This window comes from Trachypithecus francoisi, unplaced genomic scaffold (genome assembly GCF_009764315.1).
Source record: "Trachypithecus francoisi isolate TF-2019V2 unplaced genomic scaffold, Tfra_2.0 Lachesis_group15, whole genome shotgun sequence".
Classification (NCBI taxonomy): Eukaryota; Metazoa; Chordata; class Mammalia; order Primates; family Cercopithecidae; genus Trachypithecus; species Trachypithecus francoisi.
Window position 1 is genome coordinate 82561951 of NW_022681460.1, and position 23800 is coordinate 82585750.

At 40.7% G+C, this 23800-nt stretch overlaps 1 pseudogene; it reads left to right on the top strand.

Moving 5' to 3' along the window:
* Positions 1-11000: 11000 nt before the first annotated feature.
* LOC117097408 lies at positions 11001-11889 on the top strand (annotated as a pseudogene).
* The last annotated feature ends 11911 nt before the right edge of the window (positions 11890-23800 follow it).

The window sequence follows — 23800 nt, forward strand, 5'->3', positions numbered from 1 at the left end:
GCAGCAAGAGTGAAACTCCATCTCAAAAACAAAACAAAACAAACAAACAATACAACAAACTAGAGGAAGAATCTCCTATCTCTTTTCCCTGGGAACAGTAGTAATGAACTGACACAACTGATAGACATGGAGATTTTTAGGCATCTGCTCAAGGATTCCAATACAGTCAGTCCTGAAGGCCATTTCTCCAGACCATGAGGAGTTTTGTCTACTCCTAGTAGGGTGACAGAGATGTGAAAAATAGAAGGCCTCTTTGAAGTGCTTCCTCAGAGGGAAATGGGAAGACAGGGTGCACAGGAGTCAGGCTGTGTCAAAAGAGGGTTTGGAGGGTGATACAATATGTCTATTTGCTGGAGCAAAGGTGTGTGCAGAGAGGAAGCAACCCCTGGAGTATTGTCCTGGGAAAGAAAGAAAGAAGGAAGGAGGAAGGAGGGAAGGAGGGAGGGAGGGAGGGAGGAGGGAGAGAGGAGGGAAGGAAGAAAGGAGGGTAGGGAGGAGGGAAGGAGGGAAGGAGGGTAGGGAGAGAAGGAGGGAGGGAGGAGGAAGGAAGAAAGGGAGGGAGGGAGGGAGGGAAGGAAGGAGGAGGGAGGGAGGGAAGGAAGGAGGAGGGAGGAGGGAAGGAAGGAAGGAGGGAGGGAGGGAGGAAGGAGGAGGGAGGAGGGAGGAGGGAAGGAAGAAGGAGGGAGGGAGGGAGGGAAGGAAGGGAGGAGGAGGGAGGGAAGGAAGGAAGGAGGGGGAGGGAGGGAGGAAGGAAGGAGGAGGGAGGAGGAAGGAAGGAAGGAGGGAGGAGGGAAGGAGGGAGGGAGGGAGGAGGAGAGAGGAGGGAAGGAAGGAAGGAAGGAAGGAAGGAAGGAAGGAAGGAAGGAAGGAAGGAAGGAAGGAAGGAAGGAAGGCAGGCAGGCAGGCAGGCAGGCAGGCATTCAGTGTCCCTGAGACCAACTTTTGACAAAAGAAGGAAGAGCTGGTTGCTCATTTTTATCAGGGGAAGAAGGAGAAGATATAGGCACAAATGCAGGCAGTTGGTGGATTTGGAGGTATGGTGTTTCTTGATTGATGACTGAAACACCTTTCAGACTGCTTTCTCTCTGCAGTGTAAGATATGATTCATTGCTGAGAGTAGGTGGTGGCTATGTGGGAGTGTGTGTGGTTCCTTAGAAGAAAGTGAAAAAGACAGATAGCTTCAGATAATGAGAGCAAGTTTTCTAGAGAAGCTGAGCAAGTTTGCAGGGCAGTGCTGAGGGCACGACTGGGAGTGATCATTATGAATGTGCAGTGATTCCAATTCAGCTCATTGTGGAATTTGCTCAGTAGGCTCCTGCCCTCAGCGTGACCATGGCAAAACAGGAGTGAGGTTCACTCATGGGTCAGAGTTTGCCAGGCAGAGAGAGAGGCAAGGGCTTGAAGGTTTTTGCAAGAGAAATTAATTCAGACTCTCTCAAGTATACGAGAACTTACAGAGAAAAGATTTTCATCATGGCTAAGAATGATAGGAAGTGTTCTTTCCCATTCTCACTACTCCATTCCCTGCCCAGACCCATCACAAATATTCCTTCATGTCAGGTAAATTTTAATGACTTATTTTTTATTTTTTATTTTTTGAGACGGAGTTTCACTCTTATTGCCCAGGTTGGAGTGCAATGGCGTTATCTTGGCTCACTGCAACCTCCACCTTCAGGGGTCAAGTGAATCTCCTGCCTCAGCCTCCCGAGTAGCTAAGATTACAGACACCCACCACTATGCTGGCTAATTTTTGTATTTTAGTAGGGACGGGGGTTTTCAACATGTTGGCCAAGCTGGTCCCGAACTCCTGACCACAGGTGATCCACCCACCTTGGCCTCCCAGCATTGGGATTACAGGCATGAGTCACCATGCCCTGCCTAACCTTTAAAAACTGTACTTATTGGCTGGACATGGTGGCTCATGCCTGTAATCCCAACATTTGAGGAGGCCAAGGTGGGCGGATCACCTGAGGTCATGAGTTTGAGACCAGGTTGGCCAACATAGTGAAACCCTGTCTCTACTAAAAATACAAAAAATAAGCTGGACGTGCTGGTGCACGCCTGTGATCCCAGCTACGTCAGAGGCTGAGGCAGGAGAATTGTTTAAACTCAGGAAGCAGAGGTTGCAGTGAGCCGAGGTTGTGCCGCTGCACTCCAGCCTGGGTGACAGAGTGAGACTCCTTCTCAAAAAAAGAAAAAAAAGAAAGAAAAGAAAAGAAGAAAAAGTACTTATCATGAAAAGACAATGTATAGAAGAGCTAATACAATTTGATAACAAAAATGTGAAATATGCTCAGCCTCACTAACAAAGAAATCAAAATGTATTTTCTAAAATACAACTAGCTTGCTTTTTTCTTATAAAGGAGGTGTGTTGTTTTCACCTGCCCAGCCTTCCTTTTACTCTTTTTGTAAGTGAATCCCCTTCCCCTACACGGGAAGAACTTCCCAGGACCGTTTTCCAAGGTTTCTCCCTTCACAGCACCTTTGGTGCCTTCAGTAATTTCTTCAAAGTCCCTCTAAGCTCCCAGAGATATCAGACAGTTCTGTTTATTAAGTAGTTAAGTCCAAACAATTTAATAAGCATTCCTAGTATTGTCCTAATAATGTATAAGCTATTTGAAAAGAACACATAATTTGGAAGAAGGAATAATATCATTTTATTTTAAAGTAGTCACAATTACTTATGTGATGTATGCACCTGCTGGGCCCTGTATAGCTTCAGCTTCTGAAACCTGAGAAGCAGATTGGACACCACCACCCTCATTTCCTGTTCTACACTGACTTTTGTGAGATATTTGCTATCACCACTGTTATTTAAAAAAAAAAAAAAAAAAAAAAAGCTTCATAAAACAGAATATCTAGAATATCATCAAGAGATAATGTAACCTGTTGTAATTTTGAAAGCATAAGCTCCCTTGAGCTAGTGGCTCCTGTGCTACTTAACAGATGTTAAATATTGTTGTGTTTCCCTTAGATATTTTAAACATATGATTCACAATGTTCCTGTGAATTTATTGTGGTGCTCAGGGTGCTGTGGTACACAGTTTGCCAACTGTGGACTTAGCGATGAGAATTCTGTTTCTAGTTTGGCACTCTCCACTGTGCTCTCCTGTTTCCCCACTCCTATTATCATGGAAAAGATGAATGCTGATATTGACCATAGACAAAGGTCACAGAAAGAAAACAATCTCAGTGCCCCAATTAGAGATACAGAGAATGTCAACATTATGGAGATGAAAAGTAAAAACCAAGAGTTTCTAGGATTAGAAATAAGGGCCGTGATGCAAGAAGAAAACGTCCCTGAAAGAAATAATATAAAAAAGGAAATAATTTAAAGAAGAGAAAGAAAAGAAAAAGAAAGGAAGGAAGGAAGGAAGGAAGGAAGGAAGAAAGAAAGAAAAAAGAAAAAAGAAAGAAAGAAAGAAAGAAAGAAAGAAAGAAAGAAAAAGAAAGAAAGAAAGAAAGGCATCCCAGCCAGGCGCAGTAGCTCACGCTTGTAATCCCACCACTTTGGGAGGCCAAGATGGGAGGATCTTTTGAGGTCAGGAGTTCAAGACCAGCCTGGCCAACATGGTGAAATCCCGACTCTACTAAAAATACCAAAAAAATTAGCCGGGGATGGTGGTGGGTGCCTGTAATTCCAGCTACTCGGGAGGCTGAGGTGGGAGGATTGCTTGAATCCAGGAGGCGGAGGTTGCAGTGAGCTGAGATTGTGCCACTGCACTCCAGCCTGAGTGACAGAGCAAGGCTCCGTCTAAAAAAAAATCAGAAAGAAAACATCCCAACCCAGACCACACTTCCTAAGGCAGGTATGATCAGGACAGAAAAAAAAGCAAGTCCAATTGAGTAAGGATTATTCATCCCTCTGCTCCCTGATTGTGGGCCATCTCCAATTCCTTAAAGAGGAACTGAAAACTGTCACTAGAACACTGTGTCACCTTGAATATCTGTGTACCCTCTTCTGATTTGCCACAGCAAGACAAGCAAGTAGAATAAAAGAATACAGATGTTAGGGATAAACAGACCAGGTTTCAAAACCAGTTTTCTCATTTATATGTTTGTGGTCTTGGGCAAGTTGTGTAACCTTTCTTAACCAGTTACTGCATTTGGTGAAATAGCTGTATGACCACCTGCCTCCTTGACAGTAGAGTGCGTTTTAAACACAGTAATATGTAAAATGTGTTTTATGCAATAAGCCCTTGTTACATGGTGAATATTCTGATATTACTGTTATTTTTTTTTTCTAAATTAAGCTTAAAAATGTTCTTTTAAAACAAAGTTGGGTATTAAAAGGACAGGAAAAGCACAATCACTAGTTTTCATGAGAATTGTTAGGCTAATTTCCTAGTTAGTCATGGTAGTGTAAAAAGCAATAATTGGGGTCAGATCAGAGTCGGTTAACTGCCCCCAAGTGAACCAGTGGCATTTAGGCTTAGTGACCATATCCTCTAAAAGCAAAGGAAATACAGCTTACTCCTCTGAAACAGGTGCTTAAATGCCTTATGGGCTTATGAAGCCCTGGGATAGAAAAAAAAGAGTATGAAAAAGAGAGATTAATCTTCCAAGCCCATCACTTTCATTGGTCTCATCCAAGACTTTGGGAGGAACCCTGGCAATGTGTTCACATGGTTATATGCTTTATAAAATTTGCAGTGATAATATACTTTTGTTATAGTTTGTTAAAACTCCTACATCTAATCCAGGTAGAAATTTCCCATATCAGAGTTCTGTAGTTCAGTGAAGCTGGAACAGCTACATATGTTTTTGAGATCCGGCTGAAGGGAAGCTTAGTTGAGGACACATTTATTTGGTTGTACTGGTATATGTTTCTGTGGTTCATGATCACTTCCACCTGGTTAATGCCAGTTGTCCTAGTGTAGGAGTGGCTTCTAGGCAGGCTCTGACTGTCCACTGGGCCCACCCAGCCAGCACTGAGACATGAAAATGCAGGGTCAGAGGCTGCCTCACTGCGAATGTTCCTTGTAGTGCCTGGCAGCACAAGGTTACCAGCCATGGAGGACACACGTGGTTTGAGACATATGGAGCCAGAGCTAGTCCATGGAAAATTTCTCCCAATTATCACATGTTTAAAAATTTAGGCCGGGCACAGTGGCTCACAGTGTCCTGCACAAGCTGACTTTAGGGACTGCTGACTATCATGCCTGTAATCCCAACACTTTGGGAGGCCAAGGTAGGCAGATCTTTTGAGCCCAGGAATTTGAGACCAGCCTGTGCAACAAGGTAAGGCTCTGTCTCTACAAAAAAAATACAAAAATTAGCCAGTTCTAGTGGTGCCTGCCTTATAGGCCCTGCTACTCAGGAGGTTGAGGTGAGAGGATTGCTTGAGCCTGGGAAGTTGAGGCTGCAGTGAGCTATAATCACATTACTGCACTCCAGCCTGGACAACAGCTCAAAAAAAAAAAAAAATTAAGTGGAAGATCCTGTTCTCATGATGTCTAGTCTAATTGGAAATTCTCTTTCTAAGAACATACTTGATAATGATATATATTTAATAACTGAAACTTATTTATTTGCTTTTATTTATTTATTTCTGAGATGGAGTTTCACTCTGTTACCAAGGCTGGAGTTCCGTGGCACGATCTCAGCTCCCTCAACTTCCTGGGCCCAGGCGATTCTCCCACCTCAGCCTCCTGAGTAGCTGGAACCATAGGCACATACCACCAAACCCATCTAAGTTTTGTATTTTTTTTATGGAGATGAGGTTTCACTATGTTGCCCAGACTGATCTCAAACTCCTGGGCTCAAGCTATACTCCTAGGCTCAAGCTATCCTCCTCCCTTGGCCTCCTAAAATACTGGGATTACAGGAATGAGCCACTGTGCCTGGTCATTTGCTTTTCTTTGCTTAATGGTTATCACATGAAATAGAAGTTATCAGAATTTCTTCTTTTGTGGAGCACAAACCTTTAGCAACACTACGAACAAAAAATATATCTCTGTGAGTTGAATATTTTATTCTTCCGAATTATCAATAATAAATAATAAATTTTAGTCAAGCATACTATAAGATTGAATTACGTTTCTACTTTTGGAAAATGATTTTTTAAAGTCAACACAGTAACAGAAAAATCAGAGTGTGGTGCCAAAATATGTAAGTAAGAAAGTATTGCAGAGGTGAATCAAGCAGTTTGTTAATAATAAATATTATGGTTTTTCTGGATTCTGTGATGCTTGTAGTATTTGTCATATTTTTCAATTGTAATATGTTGAGATTTCTTTTCTAACTCTAAATAAATGTTTACTTTTATAGCAACTTTTATATACTTAGTCCATGTTCACACTGCAATAAAGAACTGAAACAGTCATGCTGAAAGGTGAAGGGGAAGTGAGGCCATCTTACACGGTGGCGGGAGAGAGAAAGAGCAAGGCGGGAAATGCCAAACATTTTTAAACCATCAGATCTCATGAGAACTCACTCACTATCATGAGACCAGTGTGTGGGAAACCGCCCCCACGATCCAGTCACCTCCCAGGAAGTCCCTACCCTGACACAAGGGGATTACAATTCAAGATGAAATTTAGGTGGGGTCACAGAATCAAACCATATCAATACTTTTTTCTTTTATTTCTTAATTGATGTATAATAGTTGTACATGTTTATGGGGTACATAATGTTGTATATGTAATGTTTAATGATCAGATCTCAAACATTTATTATTTTTTGTGTTGGGAACATTCGATATCCTCCTAGCCATTTGACACTACATATTAATACTAATTATAGTCATCCTACAGTGAAATAAAGCACTGTAACTTATTTCTCCTATCTAGCTGTACCTTTGTATACTTTCAAAAATCTCTCATCATCCTTCTTCCTCTTACCTTTCCCAGCCTCCGGTATCTTCTACACTACTTTTTACTTCTATGAAATCAACTTTTTGTATACTTTTTATTAAAGAAGTTCTACAAAATTGTGTAAACATAGGCCCTACAAAACCTAGATCCATCCATAATATCAGGCATCCCTTTGGAAGAATATTTTTGCTGCAATGTCCTCTAGAAGGGTAAGTAAGATTACATTTAATACTTTAATCTCTGGCAGCGTTTACTTCCAAAACAATGTGCAAACAGATTATGAAACCACTTTCTGAAGAAGTCACCACCCTTGGTACAACCAGTGAAGCAGATGCAGGCAAAATCAGCCATGAAACTAGGAGCAGGTGCTATCTCCCATGGGGCATCTGCCCTGCGGGTCCAGTGATCCACAGTTAACATCATTTGCTTTACTTCCCCTAAACTAAGGGCCCTGGAAGGTACATTTAGGACTTAAAAAAAAAACAAAAATAAAAACAAAAAAAGTGAAACAAGCCCACCTCTCTGAAATACGCTCTTTACCTGAAAACAAAGAGCCACAGTTACCCTCCAGCAGCTATTATTCAGTTATAGGTAAGTAGATAAGTAGGTAGGTAGGTAGGCAGGTAGGTAGGTAGGTAGGTAGATAGATAAGTAATTAGATGATAGATTGATAGATAGATAGATAGATAGATAGTACTAGAGAAAACATGTGCAGATGTTAAATCACCTCCTCTTATATGTAATTCGACATTTTCCCAAACTGATTCCACAGCTCTTCTGATTCGTGCTGTGTGTCCAGAATACTCTGTCCTGCACAAGCTGATTTTAGGGACTACAGAAATGCACTTATATGCTCTGCTCTGGAAACACAAACAACTGCTATTAGCCTTTAATTGCTTCAGCAAGTGACAAAAAGCCTGCAGGACTGAGTTGTGGTGGCAGAAGTTATTTTCACTCACATCACACAACAAGCAATAGCTTTTGAAGGAAGAATGTGAAAAGCTCCATGAGAGAGGTTGGGTGGGGAAAAATGAGGGGCAAGGGTGATGACAGTGGCAGAGTGGAGAGGGATCGTGAGACAGCAGCATGGCGGAGTTGGGGCAAGCTCAGCGAGAAGCTGCTAAAGTGCCTGGGGAGGGTGGTCACCATCAGCCTCCCTCACAGGCCTGGGCCTGAATGCACCTGCATTTGGATTTTCTGTGATCTCCCAGAAGGAGCAGCTCAATCCTGTATCGTCATCCAGAGAATTTCCCAAGGCTGAGGCGGGGCAGTGCAGCTGGAATCTGTGTCAACATTCTTCCATCCAGGAGTTTTAATTGTCTAAAGCGTCTCTATGTGGCCCTGGAATCAGTTGTCCTTTCTGCTCTCAAGTCCATTTGGGGTCTTCTCCTTAGAGAGCCACCAAGGAAAAATCAGAAAAGGTGACAAGCGGCCGGGTGTGGTGGCTTATGCCTGTAATCCCAGCACTTTGGGCGGGTCACTTGAGGTCAGAAGTTCAAGACCAGCCTGGCCAACATGTTGAAACCCCATCTCTACTAAATATACAAAAACTAGCCAGGAGGGGTGGTGCATGCCTGTAATCCCAGGTACTTGGGAGACTGAGGCATGAGAATCACTTGAACCTGTGAAGCGAAGCTTGCGATGAATTAAGATTGCACCACTGCACTGCACCCTGTGCAACACAGAGAGACCATGTCAAGAAAAAAGAAAGAAAGAAAGAAAGAAAGAAAGAAGAAAGAAAGAAAGAAGAAAGAAGAAAGAAAAGAAAGAAAGAAAGAAAGAAAGAAAAGAAAGAAGAAGAAGAAAGAAAGAAGGAGAAAGAAAGAAGAAAGAAAGAAAGAGAAAGAAAGAAAGAAGAAAGAAAGAAAAGAAAGAAAGAAAGAAGAAAGAAGAAAGAAAGAAAGAGAGAAAGAAAGAGAAAGAAAGAGAGAGAAAGAGAAAGAAAGAGAGAAAAGAAAGAAAGAGAAAGAAAGAAAGAAAGAAAGAAAGAAAGAAAAGGAAGGAAGGAAGGAAGGAAAGAAGGAAAGGGAAGAAAAAGAAAGAAAAGAAAAGGTGACAAAAGTCTGCTTATAAATCTGACCCTACCAAGTGCAGAGAGGTGGGAAGTGGGAAGGAGGTGCTGTTTGTCTGAGCAGGGCACAGAGGAGGATGCAGAAGGTGAGAAAAAGAAAGAAATGAAAGGCATTCAATGTACCAGCCTTCTCATAGCCCCCACTAAAGCCAGCCTTAGGATTAAGCTAATGTTGTAACCTTCCAGGGTGTTCTTTTTATTAGTACTAGAGAGAAAAATTCTGACTTTATTTTAATTTTTTATAAATCCATTCGGTGTTAGTGCAATGATTCTATATTAACATCTTATGTCTGGTCTCCTAGAGTTGAGAAGGAGAAGAAAAGACATGAGTCCCTAGCCTTCCTTAGGTTGGTTCTGGTCCTGCCTAGATCCCTGGAATACTCCTGGAGTAACCTACAGAGAAAGAGAGGAAACTGTTACTAAACCCATCCTCTCCCCATTTCGGATCAGCTTCTGGAACCAATAGTTTTTTGCATGATCACAGGAAATTTGACTTAGGGAAAAAATAAATGAGTACAGGAAGTAGCTTTTAAACTGCTGTTGTTGTTTTTAAGCATGGTACACATAAAGTCTTCTATGACCTTGGAAATTTTAGCCTGACTCCATTCTGGCAAAAGAAAACTTACTGTGTGAGAAAGGTTTTTTCAAGACAAAAACATCATTCTGATGTTTGGGTTAGTCATCCAATTGCTAATATTTGTATAATCAACTCATTTAATTTGCCATTGAAAAACTACCTTTGTTTACCTGCTGCCATGATGCTGGGCTAAGTCTCATGTTGTAATATCATAATCTTCTAGGTGCAACACAGAGAGTGGCTTCTCTGTTTGGTGGCCACTGTAGAGGATTACCATCTATCCCTCCTCGGGTACATAGCATAAGATAATTAAGGCATTTCCTTTTCCCCTCCACTGACTCATTCAAGAAAGGGCAGGCCTCTCCTGTTTGAGCTGGTGGAAATGCAGAGCCTTACCCAGGGCTTCTGGTAAAGAACCAATCTCTCCTTCCCCTGGTGATGGTGAACACAGCTACTTTTGGCAGCTGGTATTAAGTCAGGGCCTCATTAAAATGTAGTTGTCATACTCAAATTAGAATAATTCAAGAACGATTTAATAATAAAAGGTATTCAAGGGCATAGGCAGGGTACAGTGAAAGCACATAGGACAAAGCAGCACCCTGGGATGTGGAGCAGGAGAACCATCATCACATCTGTGTCCAAAATCCCAATGAGTAGGGTTATCAGAACCCCAAAGAAAGTTGTGTAGAGAGGGCCACTGGAGAGGAGCTTTGAACTTGGGTTATGAAAAATGGTCGGCCCAACCTGACCGTGCAGGGAAGAAGCCAGATGAATAAGTGCGCCAATCTTATTCTCTTCTTTCTGTTCAAACTCCACAGGCGATCCCCATTAGCTGAATCCAGACAGAAGCCAGAGTGTAAGGGATCTTATTCATGTAAGCCATACAAGTCACAGAGTAGAGAGAGAAGGCCAGAGAGGGGCCTGAAGGGGTAACTGAAAGTGTTCAAGACACCAGCCTCTTATGACTTTAGGAGGAATCACCTGAGGGTAAAACTGACACTGTAGAAGTCAGAGCAGGGTACCTGGGTACTTGAAGACAAGGAACTCTTAAAGTCTGCCCTATCTTGGATTTTCTGCTACGTAAGTAACACAAGTCTTTCAAGTCTATTATTCAAGTCAGTTTAACTCAGAAAATCTTTAACCTACAATGGCAATTATCTTAATGCTTTTCAAACAGCAAGTGGTAACTCATTAGTGGGTTGTGAAATTATTCCAGTAAGTTAAAACCAGCACTTTTTTTAAATTGAAAGAAAAAAAAAGAGTAGAATAGAATATATGAGAGTACATCACACAATAAAAGAATAAGTATCTCTTCCTGAAACTTTTGGCTTTGTGTATGTGGATATACAAGAAGCTACAGTTCTCTTTACAGTCATAAAATATTTTTCTTTGATTTTTATTTTTTAATGTCTGGTGTATATTCAAAGTTGTACCACTTCTATGCAAACAAATGCCCCACTCCTGATTTCTGAAGATACTTTAAGAATGATTTGAGAGATTTTTGCACATCCAAATGCCAAGCTGCAGCGCATCTAGGATGCCCCGTGGAAGCCGGAACTGTACTTCCTGTGTGGCCGCTCAGGTCAGCCGGGTACCTCACATGAGAACAGCCTTCAGGGCCCGGCGTGGTGGCTCAGGCCTGGAATCCCAACACTTTGGGAGGCCAAGGCGGGCGGATCACCTGAGGTCAGGAGTTTGAGACCAGCCTGGCCAACATGGTGAAATCCTGTCTTTACTAAAAATACAAAAATTAGCCAGACGTGATGTCACATGCCTATAATCCCGGCTACTCAGGAGGCTAAGGCAGGAGAATCACTTGAATTCAGGAGGCGGAGGTTGCAGTGAGCCAAGATCTCACCACTCCATTGCACTTCAGCCCGGGTGACTGAGTGACACTTGGTCTCAAAAAAAAAAAAAAAAAAAAGCTAAAGAACTGCAGCCAGGCCAGCACCAACAGCTCAGCTGCCAGCAGTGGCATCCCCCTTTGCAGTTGGCCCTCTTGCTGCTGGGCCCAGGCAGCCAGGTCTGATGGCCCAGATAGCAACCACTGGAGCTGGCGTGGGGCACACACTGGGTCATGCCGTCACTGGGGGCTTCAATGAAGGAAGTAATGCTGAGCCTGCAAGGCCTGACTTCACTTACCAGGAGCCCCAGGGAACTCAGATGCCACAGCGGCAGCAGCCTTACTTCTATGAGATAAAACCGTTTTTGGAGTGTGCGCGGAACCAGGATGACATAAAGCTCTGCGAGGGTTTCAGTGAGGTGCTGAAACAGTGCAGACTTGCAGATGGATTGGCCCAATCAAGAAGTTCAAATTGGAGAAATGGAAAATCAGCTCTCATAGCAAGTTAATTTCGTATAAAAATATAATTGATAGTGAAGAGATAAAGAGTACATCAGTTAAACCTCTCGGGTATCATTCATAGCTTTCTTCCTTCAGAATTAAAATGGAAGAGGCTGTTCTTACTTTGTAGAATTCCATTAAGATGGTGTGGAATTTAGGGCTGGGCCAATGTTTGCGTGGCCTCCTTAAACTAGCTGTTATGATTTTATTCTGTTAAACTAGCTGTTATTATTTTATTTATGAGCTAATTAGAATAAAGTGATTGTCTTCCAAAAATAAGAATTACTTGAGTTCTAAGCCTTATGCTAATAGTAACTGATTTCTTTTATCCTGATTCTAAAGTTTTCTCTAATTAGACTCTTGAGTGTTTTCCTTACAGGTCTTATTCACTGGCCTTTATTGTAAAACCCATCCTGGCTGGGCGTGGTGGCTCTTGCCTGTATTCTCAACACTTTCAGAGGCCATGGTGGGAGAATTGCTTGAGGCCAGGGGTTTGAGACTAGCCTGAGCAACATAGGGAAACCCCATCTCTACAAAAATAGAAAGAGTTAGCCGTGTGTAGTGGCATGCACCTGTGGTCCCAGCTACTTGGGAGGCTGAGGTGGGAGGGTCACTTGGGCCTGGAGGTGGAGGCTGCAATGAGCTATGATTGTGCTACTGCACTTCAGCCTGGGTAACAGAGTGAGACCTTCTTTCTCAAACAAAACAAAAACAAAACCTCCTGTCAGCCAAGTTTGCTATCTTAGGGACCAAGAGTTAATTAATCTGACTGTTCTAAAAATTACAAACTACCCCCTGATAATGACTAATAAACACTGAACAGAATTTTGCACTCACTTTTGAAAGATTATATTGCAGGAACTTACCAGTTCCTCTTCATTTTATTGTCAGATCATGATCCTTCTGCCTGGTGACATAAAACCTTTCAAATTGAAGGGGGTATGGATGGTATATAAATGCTAATGCCTTATAAATGCTTTCAGATGTAAGTAACAGAAAGATAATAAATACATTTAAATATCTCAGCTAACAAGCTGTCCAGAGGTGGGCTGTTCCACTTCCATTTAGGGAACAGTAGCTCAAAATGACATCAAGGATTCAGGCTCTTTTTATACTTTTACTCTGCCGTCTTTAGTACATTGGCTTATTATCCAGTCATCTTGACACTTCTTGGTTACAGAAAGATCAATGCAGCTCCAAGCAAGTTATCCTTACTTAGTTACTTCTAAGACAAGAAGAAAGATTTGGGGTCCAAAGGACTTTTCATAAATCTCTGTATTTCTAACCAGGAAGAAAATCTTTCGATGCTGCTTCTTGGTTACTGGAGGGGGGAAAAAAAAAGAAAATATTTCCGAGATACGTCCCATCCCCTGCCGACACATTTTACCTTACATCTTTTCAGCCAGAAATTGGCCCCCTGCCAAATGTTAGAACAAACAATAGCAAGGGGGAACTGAATGACCATGACTGGCTAAGATCTATGAGATTCATTCCCTGGAGTTCACCACCTGCCTTGAGATTTAGAGATCCTAACAAAATCAGGATTCTGTGGTTGGCAAGGAGAAAATGGTTATTGGATGAGCAAGCAACAGTGCCTTTCATAATACCTTCCCCCTCTGCTGGCAATTCTGCTAGCAAAACTGGACTGCCTCATCAGAGCAGACAGAATGACTTTTGTCATGGTGTAATGTCAGTTCGTTGGAAAGGCTCTCAGGAAAATAGGTCACCAGTGCACTTTCTCTGCACTAGGTAATAGGAAAAAATAAAGAGAAAAAACTAAGGTACCAGGGACAAGTGACTTGATACTTTTAAACCTTTGCTTCAGTGGGAGAGGCTTTAACGAAAGACTTTTTATGTCAAATGCCTACTAGAGTGAGACTAATGATGCACCAACCTCTAAGCCTTCAGGTTTATGAGTCAATTAGAACAAATGGCTAAGGACATTTCAGAATTTCCTGCACATGCATGTTCCACAAAATCTTAACAACGATTCCAAATGGCCCTATTATGTGACCACGTATGCACCCATATTTAAACAGATATGAAGTAATGACTAAATTAGTTACTTACTTGGTTGACATTCATCTGAATATGTCTTTCCAATAGATCACTATTTTATTCAGAATTAAATACCATAAATTCAAAACTGCTCACTTGCATAGTGTAAAGTTTGCTTAGATGCTTTTATTGAGACTAGCTCTTTGTCTTTTGATGGATCAAAGCTATTTTATTCAAACTGAATACCAGCTGCAAACAGTGGCTCCTGTTTGTAATCCCAACACTTTTGGAGGCCAAGGCAGGAGGACTGCTTGAGGCAGGAGGACCTGAGCCACATAGTAAGTCCCTGTCTCTACAAAATAAAAATAAATAAATAAATACCTGAATACCAGTTTGATCAGTGTTTTGCTAAAATATTTTAATTGTTAGATACATGTTCTAACCTAAGTATAACTTTCTCACAGGTATTTCTGCATTGCCAAGAACTCAGAAAAGTTACTATACAGAGTACTATTAGCATAATTCATTTAATGTTTGAACTTGCCTTGGACTGAGATGTTCATGCTGGCAGATACTGTGTAGTGATTAACAGCGAATAGATACAGACCATTTACTTGGGGAGGCATTGTACCAGGCATTTTCCAGACATGTGCTCATTTAATTCTTACAAGTCTGGGAAACAGGCATTACTTTCAGCATTGTTATGTATGAGGTTAACTTTTTAGAAAGATTATGTAAATATTCTGTGGTCATTTTTATCATAAATTTAAAAATACTGTATTTTTAATTGTCGAATATGTTGAAGCCATCATTATAAAGCTGTTAGATTGAACCAGGTATTTTAAATTTGCTGAAGTCCATGGAGATTACAGTTACAGTTTATTTAGTTTGTTTAGACTATTAAAGTTCTTTGATTATAGACAAGAGAAACAGATTCAAGATAACTGAAACATATTGGAAGGGCTTAGAGTAGCTTACAGAATCAAAGGTGAACAACTGGATCATGGGAAGAATAAGAAATAGAGTAATTTCTAGCATCCAGATGGCAGGCATGAGTGGACCCATTTCTTCAGGAACATGCCACAGGGATGGTCAACTCCAATCTCTTCCTGATCACCTGGCTCACAACTGGAATTTGTGAGGTTGAATCTGATTGGCCTCACTTGGGCCACATGACACTGTTTTTCAGGGGAGGACATGAATCTTGTTTATTGGCACAAACTAGGAAAGGGGTAATTCCCCAAGGAAAAAGAAAGGTGCTGCTTCCAGAAAAGAGTGGGTGCTGGGACTGGCAAAAACACCACATATCCATTACAGTATGTGACAGAGCTGTGATTCAAACCTCAAACCACCGACTGGGTGTGGTGCCTCACCTCTGTAATGCCAGCACTTGGGGAGGCCAAGGTAGGTAGATCTCTTGAATCCAGGATTCAAGACCAGCTTGGACAACATGGTGAAACCCCATGATCAGAAGGATCATGATCTGACAATAAAATGAAGAGGAACTGGTAAGTTCCTGCAATATAATCTTTCAAAAGTGAGTGCAAAATTCTGTTCAGTGTTTATTAGTCATTATCAGGGGGTAGTTTGTAATTTTTAGAACAGTCAGATTAATTAACTCTTGGTCCCTAAGATAGCAAACTTGGCTGACAGGAGGTTTTGTTTTTGTTTTGTTTGAGAAAGAAGGTCTCACTCTGTCACCCAGGCTGAAGTGCAGTAGCACAATCATAGCTCATTGCAGCCTCCACCTCCAGGCCCAAGTGACCCTCCCACTTCAGCGTCTATTGAAAAAAAAAAATTTAAAAAGACTTCAAACCACTCTAAAATTATTTTCTCTTAATAATTTTCTTATTTTTAAAATCATTCATAAGTGAAATAATCCCAATGGAGCAAAATGAGATAAATATATAATAATTATCATGTATAGCTTGGCAGTGCTATGTGCAAATTCAGTGATACCAGTGCTCACAGAAAGGTCTTGGGGGAATTCAATGGCAGGTCCTGCTGATGGTTTTGTCATCTTCTCTGCTGGTCTCTGTTATGCCACAACCCACTTGTTGGGAAACCATTAGCGACCAGACTGGCGCAATCAACCAAATCTGAGACCAGTGAGCTGTCTCATTTCTCAGCCCAAATGCGGAAGTGTGTCCTTCCTATGTTTAGTGGACTGACTCCAGAAAATTAACATTATTGCTACTATTAATATCATCCAGAAGCTTCCTTAGTGGTTTACTGTTTTAATATTAGCCCTTGGAAACAAAATAGCACCTTATATTTTTAAATTTCCAAGTTCCTTTTTGAAGTCAAGACTTATTTTTGCACAGAATTCCCATAGTTTCTATGAATGTCTGAAAAGACAACTTAGGCTATAAAATTTTGCTTTCGGCCAGGTGCCGTGGCTCACGCCTGTAATCCCAGCACTTTGGGAGGCCAAGGTGGGTGGAGCACAAGGTCAAGAGATCGAGACCACCCTGGCCAATACGATGAAACCCCGTCTCTACCAAAAATACAAAAATTAACTGGGCGTGGTGATGCACGCCTGTAGTCCCAGCTACTCAGGAGGCTGAGGCAGAAGAATCGCTTGAACCCAGGAAGCGGAGGTTGCAGTGAGCCGAGATTGCACCACTGCACTACTCCAGCCTGGCAACACAGTGACACTCCGTCTCAAAAAAATTTTTTTTTTTGCTTTTTAAGCTAAAGACGCGTTTCAATTTGTAAAGTAGCCACCTGAAAAGCCCTATAATATTTGAAAATTCTCACCATTCAATATCTTTGTTCTTTGGAGCTGTAAGGTATATTATTTTGAAATGCCTGAAGACTTCATTTAGAATCATGAAATCAGGCTTCTTACTTTCTTAAAATATTGTGTGTGCTTTGGTCCGACTTGGTCCTGGTGAATAAAATCAAACAACGAAGTTCTAGCAAAAAAGAAAGAAAGGAGGGAATGGGAAAAATAATCTAAAAATTATTCTTCTCTACCATCCATGGAACCTGTTAAGACACAGGGTGGGGTATATGTCTACACACGCAGTCTTAATTGATGGCCAAGATAATTACGGCTAGAAATAATGAAGAAAATGAAGAGACAAAGCGGTAAAAAGATCCATGGCATTGCTCCAATGAAGCAGACTCAGGCAGTGTTGTATTGAAGCATTTAATTATCCAGTTGATAGTTTTATAGGGGCCTCTGAAGGCTCAATTAGACTTAACAAACTGAAGGGCTAAGGATATTACTGTAGATCTAGATTCCAGGGGTTTGAATCTCAGTTCTACTGTTTAATAGCTATGTGACCAAAATCAAATTATACCATGTTACCTCTGTGGGCCTTAGTTTTCTCATATGTAAAATGGGGATAATAAAGCCACCTACTACATAGGAGTGTGTGTGTGTGTGTGTGTGTGTGTGTGTGAGAGAGAGAGAGAAGAGAGAGAGAGAGAGAGAAAGAGAGAGATAGTAAAAGAGAGAGAAAAAATACTTCTAGGGTACCTGGAATGGTACCTGGACATTATATTATTATATCTGTAGGTAGAATATTGTGGAACCATGAAAACTATGTCATAGAAATAGTTATCTACTGGCATCTGCAAAGATTTATTATTAAATAGCATATAGAGCATGAATCTAATTTTATTTTTTATATATATTCATTTTAAAAAGTATAAACCATGTAATATTAACAGTGGTTATCTCTGAGTGGTACCATTATCTTGAGTGATAGGATTATGAGTGATGTTTACTTTATTCATTGTGCTCTTTCATAGTTTCCAAATTTTCCAGATTTGAACAAATGAACCTAATTGATTTTATAACCAGGAAAAAAACTATACATATAACAAGCATTTTAAAGAATGGTGCTAAATAAAAAATATTGAAATCAAGTAGAAAAAGGCCTTCCCATTTTGATGGATCACGATCAAAGATAAACCAGTCTCATTGCAGCGGAGCAAAAAAACTCTGAGGCTCAATCCACGGTATCTGAAGAGAAAAGAGAACAATATGGGATTCAGATTAAAATGTGTATGATCTTAACTGCAAAACAAACATTGTGTGACCTTACATAAGCAAATCAATATCCATGACCATCAGCTCCTCATTTCTAAGTTCAGGCTAGTTGGTGGCTGAATTGAATGGGCAATATATGAAGTATATAAAGAGTTAAGCACACAGAAAGCATTCAGTAATAATACTTCTATCTTACAATAGCCCATTTTGTATCTTCTTTGCTCACTAAATAAAAAACATAAGAAAAGTATATATAGCTTCCTGCCATAAACTGGAAATTAGGTAAGCTCATAAATGTAATAAATAACTAAACAATCTTTATTCCATTTATTAGTATTTAAGTCCAAAGTTCAAAAACGGGCTCCATTTTTTTTTAAAGAAACTATCTCTAGCTGGTCTTTATTTTTATTTATTTATTTATTTTTATTATACTCTAAGTTCTAGGGTACATGTGCACAATGTGCAGGTTTGTTACATAGGTATACATGTGCCATGTTGGTTTGCGGCACCCATTAACTCGTCATTTACATTAGGTATTTCCCCTAATACTGTCCCTCCCCCAGCCCCCTAACCCCTGACAGGCGCTGGTGTGTGATGTTCCCCTTCCTGTGTCCAAGTGTTCTCATTGTTCAATTCCCGCCTATGAGTGAGAACATGCGGTGTTTGGTTTCCTGTCCTTGCGAAAGTTTGCTCAGAATGATGGCTTCTAGCTTTATCCATGTTCCTGCAAAGGGCATGAACTCATCCTTTTTTTATGGCTGCATAGTATTCCATGGTATATATGTGCCACATTTTATTAATCCAGTCTATCACTGATGGACAGTTGAGTTGGTTCCAAAACCTTTGCTCCTGTAAGTAGTACCGCAATAGTACCACAATAAACATATGTGTGCATGTGTCTTTATAGTAGCATGATTTATAATCCTTTGGGTATATACCCAGTAATGGGATCACTGGGTCAAGTGGTATTTCTGGTTCTAGATCCTTGAGGAATCGCCACACTGTCTTCCACAATGGTTGAACTAGTTTACACTCCCACCAACAGTGTAAAAGCATTCCTGTTTCTCCACATCCTCTCCAGCATCTGTTGTTTCCTGACTTTTTAATGATCACCATTCTAACTGGTGTGAGATGGTATCTCATTGTGGTTTTGATTTGCATTTCTCTGATGTCTAGCTGGTCTTTAGTATAACTACTACTTCTGTGTTTTATTTTAAAAAATGAATGCAGGGAAAAACCAACCCTCAATTTATTAAGAAAAAATAAAGTAACTGTAATTATATTATTTACTACGGGCCTTCATGCCACTCACATTACTTTCAGGTTTCACACCTATTTAGTCTCATGGTTAAATGATGTCTAAATAAATGGAAAGAAAAAAAGAGAAAGAAAAAAAAAAAACCCTCTATTGCTGCCTGGTCCCTAATGTCATTACTCTCAAAAGCTGTCCTTCTCAAACCTTAATGTGCATGTTAATCCCCTGGGCACCTGACTCTGCAGGTCTGGAGTGGGGTCTGTGACTCTGCATTTCTAACAAGCTCCCGGATGAGGCTGGTCCATGGACCACTCTTCGAGTAGCAAGCTCTAAAGGATTTTAGGAATATCGGTGTATCTGTTCTAAATGCCCCCATATTGCAGGTGACGTGAGAAAACAAAATTTCTCATGGTTTTTGTCCCTTTCCCATCCTCACAATATTGTTTCTAATCCTTCTAAGCTTTTGCTCATTTTTTTCCTGCTGACTTGTTCTCTAACATCCACCTCCCTCTGGTAAATTGTTATTTATCATTTAAGGTTAATCTCAAAGGGTATGTCCTCTGGGACAAGACCTGCTAGGTATATGTATGGCTGTAGCTAGCTCCCTAATAAATCCCTGGAAGCTGAAGAGGTAGTTGTTGCTCTCACTGACTCTGTTCCCATCTTTATTTGACTCGCTTGCTCAGCCTCCATCAAAGGGTCACAAGGAGCTCCTTGGGTTGGACAGGCTGCCCTTTAGGGCACATTCCTCCCAATCAGACATTTACCCAGACTCTGCAATTCTTTAGGCTATTGTAGTCTGCCCAGCCGAAAGGTTTTGGTAGTTTTTCATTTTGTTTTTCTTTATTAGACAGGGTCTTTCTTTGTTGCCCAGGCTGGAGTGCGGTGGCACAGTCCTAGCTCACTGCAGCCACAAACTCCTGAGCTCAAGGGATTCACTTCACTCAGCCTTCCAATTGGCTAAGACTACAAGTGTATGCCACCATGCCTGGCTAATTTTTTCTTTCTTTTCTTTCCTTCCTCCCTCCCTCCCTCCTCCCTCCCTTCCTTCCTTCCTTCCTCCTTCCTTCCTTCCTTCCTTCCTTCCTCTCTCTTTCTCTCTCTCTCTTCTTTCTTCTTTTTTCTTTTTGCCTAGGCTGGTCTTGAACTCCTGGCCTCAAGCAATCCTGGCACTTCGGCATCCCAAAGTGCTGGGATTACAGACGTGAACCACCTTACCCAGACTTTCTGTTCTTTTGTTGTTGTTGTTGTTGTTAATTAACCCTTTTATGTTTACATAGTTTTTTGAGTGCCTTGAGGGAAAGATACTTGAAAAAATACAAGGTGTTATACATACATCCACATAGCATAGTAACATTAATAAGAGCTGTTAAAACAGGAAAAAAAAAAATCTGTGCCACTGAACCTCCTTTCTAACTGGCAAAGGCAAACTCAAAAGCACAGATGGGTCAGGAAAGTAACATGAGGGAAGGTGGTCGGTTGAATAGTGTTCTGATGACTCTGAGTCCATGACCCATCTGGAAAGGGTGGCATCCAGCCACCCTCCCACGAGGCAATGATGCCCAGGGTTACCACATCTCCCAGGTGCCAAAAATCGTATTTTTATATGTAAATTTTCACATCAACAAATCCAATCTTTGGTTGTTGTTTAAATACTGTGAGAGCTAAACCCAAACAAATCTATGGGCCAGAGGTAGGTGGTTGGAGGAAGACAGAGACAGGCATATGAGGTTTTGCATTTGGTTAAAGTGACTCTGCTTTTGAATTAGTTTTTACTTCTAGCCTATTGAAATCAATCAGAACTGACTGAGTATGCAGTTTACCAGTGCCTCACCTAGTCTGTGCTTGGCAACAGCTTCACCCTTAAGATGAAGATGAGATGTGGGCACCCTTAAGATGAAGATGAGAAAGGAAGAAAGGAAGAAAGAAAGAAAGAAAGAAAAAAAAAAAAAAAAGAAAGAAAGAAAGAGAGAGAGAGAGAGAGAAGGAAGAGAGAAAAGAAGAGAGAGAAAGAAAAGAAAGAGAAAGAAAGAAAGAAAGAAAGAAAGAAAGAAAGAAAGAAAGAGCCTAGTCTTATTCTATGTACTCTTAGTACCCATACACATAAACTTACAAGCATAGCCCAAAACACTCAGAAGCATCTGAAAAACGCAGCTCCCATAACTGCATCACCTGTTGGAGTATTGTTTTTCCTGGCCTTCTTTTCAGAAAATAGCTTCGATGTAACATAGAGATTCAAGAGGACTAGTGAATATATCTGCTTCTGACCAAAGTCTCTTTGGGCCATGCAGTGTCTGATTTTGATTCTGATAATGCAGCAATTTCTTAAGTATGGCAGAGCATGTAAAAGGCTCTAGATATGTAAGCTTGAAATGCCAAAAAGAAATATGTGAAACTAGCCCAGGTTGAATAGTATATAGGAAGAGAAAATTAGTGGGTGTTCCAGCAATACATTACGTGTCATCTTAGCCAATGATATCCTGGAAATCAAATAACTATACCTATCAGAATATTATAGTCATGGAACCAAAAGCACTAATTTCATAGCTTTCATTTTTGTGATTTCCCCCACCTTTTTTTTTTTTTTTTTTTAGAGATGGGTCTTTCTATGTTGCTCAGGTTGGATGCAGTGGCTACTGAGAGGCACAATCATGGCAAGACGATCTCTTTCCTCAAGTCAGGTCATTTAAAGCCACTCTCATTAGAAACACTGCAGTCCCAAAAAAGACACTGATGTCAGAGAGTAAAGAGTAAATAGGGTCCTTGGAGGGATAATTACACGCCTGGCCTAAGCTTTCATTGGCTACTGTGGAAGCCAATATTACTGCTGATTTTATTTTATTATTTTATTTTATTTTATTTTATTTTATTTCATGTTATGTCATTTAATTTTGAGACAGAGTCTAGCTCTGTTGCCCAGGTTGGAGTTCAGTGGCACTAACTCGGCTCACTGTAATATCTGCCTCCTGGGTTCAAGCAATCCTCACACATCAGCCTCCTGAGTAGCTGGGATTACAGGTGTGCACCACCATGCCCAGCTAATTTTCTGCATTTTTAATAGAGATGGGGTTTCACTATGTTGGTCAGACTGGTCTCAAACTCCTGTCCTCAAGTGATCTGCCTGCCTTGGCCTCCCAAAGTGCTGAGTTTACAGGTGTGAGCCACTGCACCCAGCCTACTGCTGATTTTGAAAAGCAAACATTCACAGTAGAACTGTTCCATTATGACATGGCTGATTGATACTTATAGGTATCTCCTCTAAGACCAAACAACTCTCTGTGTGTTTGTATTATTGGTTTTAAATCATATTTTTCAAACTGCAGGTTGCCACCTATTAGTGGGTCATAAGTCAGTTTTGTGAATTACAGCTATCACTTCAGAAAAATAACATAGAGGAGGTTTTTTTTTAAGTATCAGAGCACATTACACACACATAGTAAGAAAAAAATATTTTTAGTGAAACTTTTATTCAGATACACACACACATATTCTGCGTCACAATGAGAAACACATATTCCTTACTGTGGGTCATGGCGAAAGACATTTGAAAAACCCTGGATCATAAGGAAACTTGATACTCTTGTTCCTACTAAAAGCCAGTTGTGAAGGGGAGTTTTCAGGTCGTTTTTTATCGAGAGCTAATCTATGCATTCTTTCAATTTGATCTACCCCAATGTTTATATTTGTCAGGATCAGTGTTGTATTTTTGAAGAGGCAACATTCACTCAGAAAAATATACATATATTTAGTACATAATAACTGTATTTAGTGAAAGACAACTCCCAAACTAAAAAAAAAAAAAAAGCAAAAACAAAAATACAACAAACAAAAGAAAATCAATTGGAAGAAAAAATCCAACAATAGGAGATGAACCAGTGGCTTAAAAGAATCTATCACCAAATTTTACTTTCTCTATGTCAGTAACCCAGACCACGGGCGTAAATTCAAAGGCCTGACCTGCCATTTCTCCACCTGAGCAATGGTTTCCAAATAATATCCTGATGACAGTCAATTTGGTTTTGAAAAAAACAAACAAAATGCACATTCTGTTAAATAATCTTGTTCATCCACCCTAACCATTCCTTATGTAAATGACTCTTTAAAACACACACACACACACACACACACACACACAGCCTACAAGTGTACATAAATGATTAGGTGAAGCAAAGGGAAACTTGATATAGCCAGTCCTCTCTGGGATCCAATTTACTAATCAGCCCACCAAAGTCATAATAGTTATCAAATATTTTGTTTGGTTGGTTGGTAATTAGAATAAATACTATGTAGTGAATTAACAAAGCTGCCATTAGAGGACATTTCTCACTGCTTTTCATGTTTATTGCATCATGACGGAGTATGAACATGGTGATGATACTGTTTCAAGAGTCCAGTTTGCTAAGGCATACCTGAAATGAGCCTGATATTTATTTTTCTAATGTGGCATACCCACAGGCAATACAGTGTAGCGCTTAGGGCTGTAAGAGACCCACAGGTCATACAGCTCCAACTCTTCATCTTTCTGATGAGAAAAATATGTGATAAAGTGGGCAGGGCGTGGTGGCTCACACCTGCAATCCCAGTACTTTGGGAGGCTGAGGCGGGCGGATCACAAGGTCAGGAGTTCGAGACCAGCCTGGCCAACATGGTGAAGCCCCGTCTCTACTAAAGATACAAAAAATTAGCCAGGCGTGGTCGTGGGTGCCTGTAATCCCAGCTACTTGGGAGGCTGAGGCA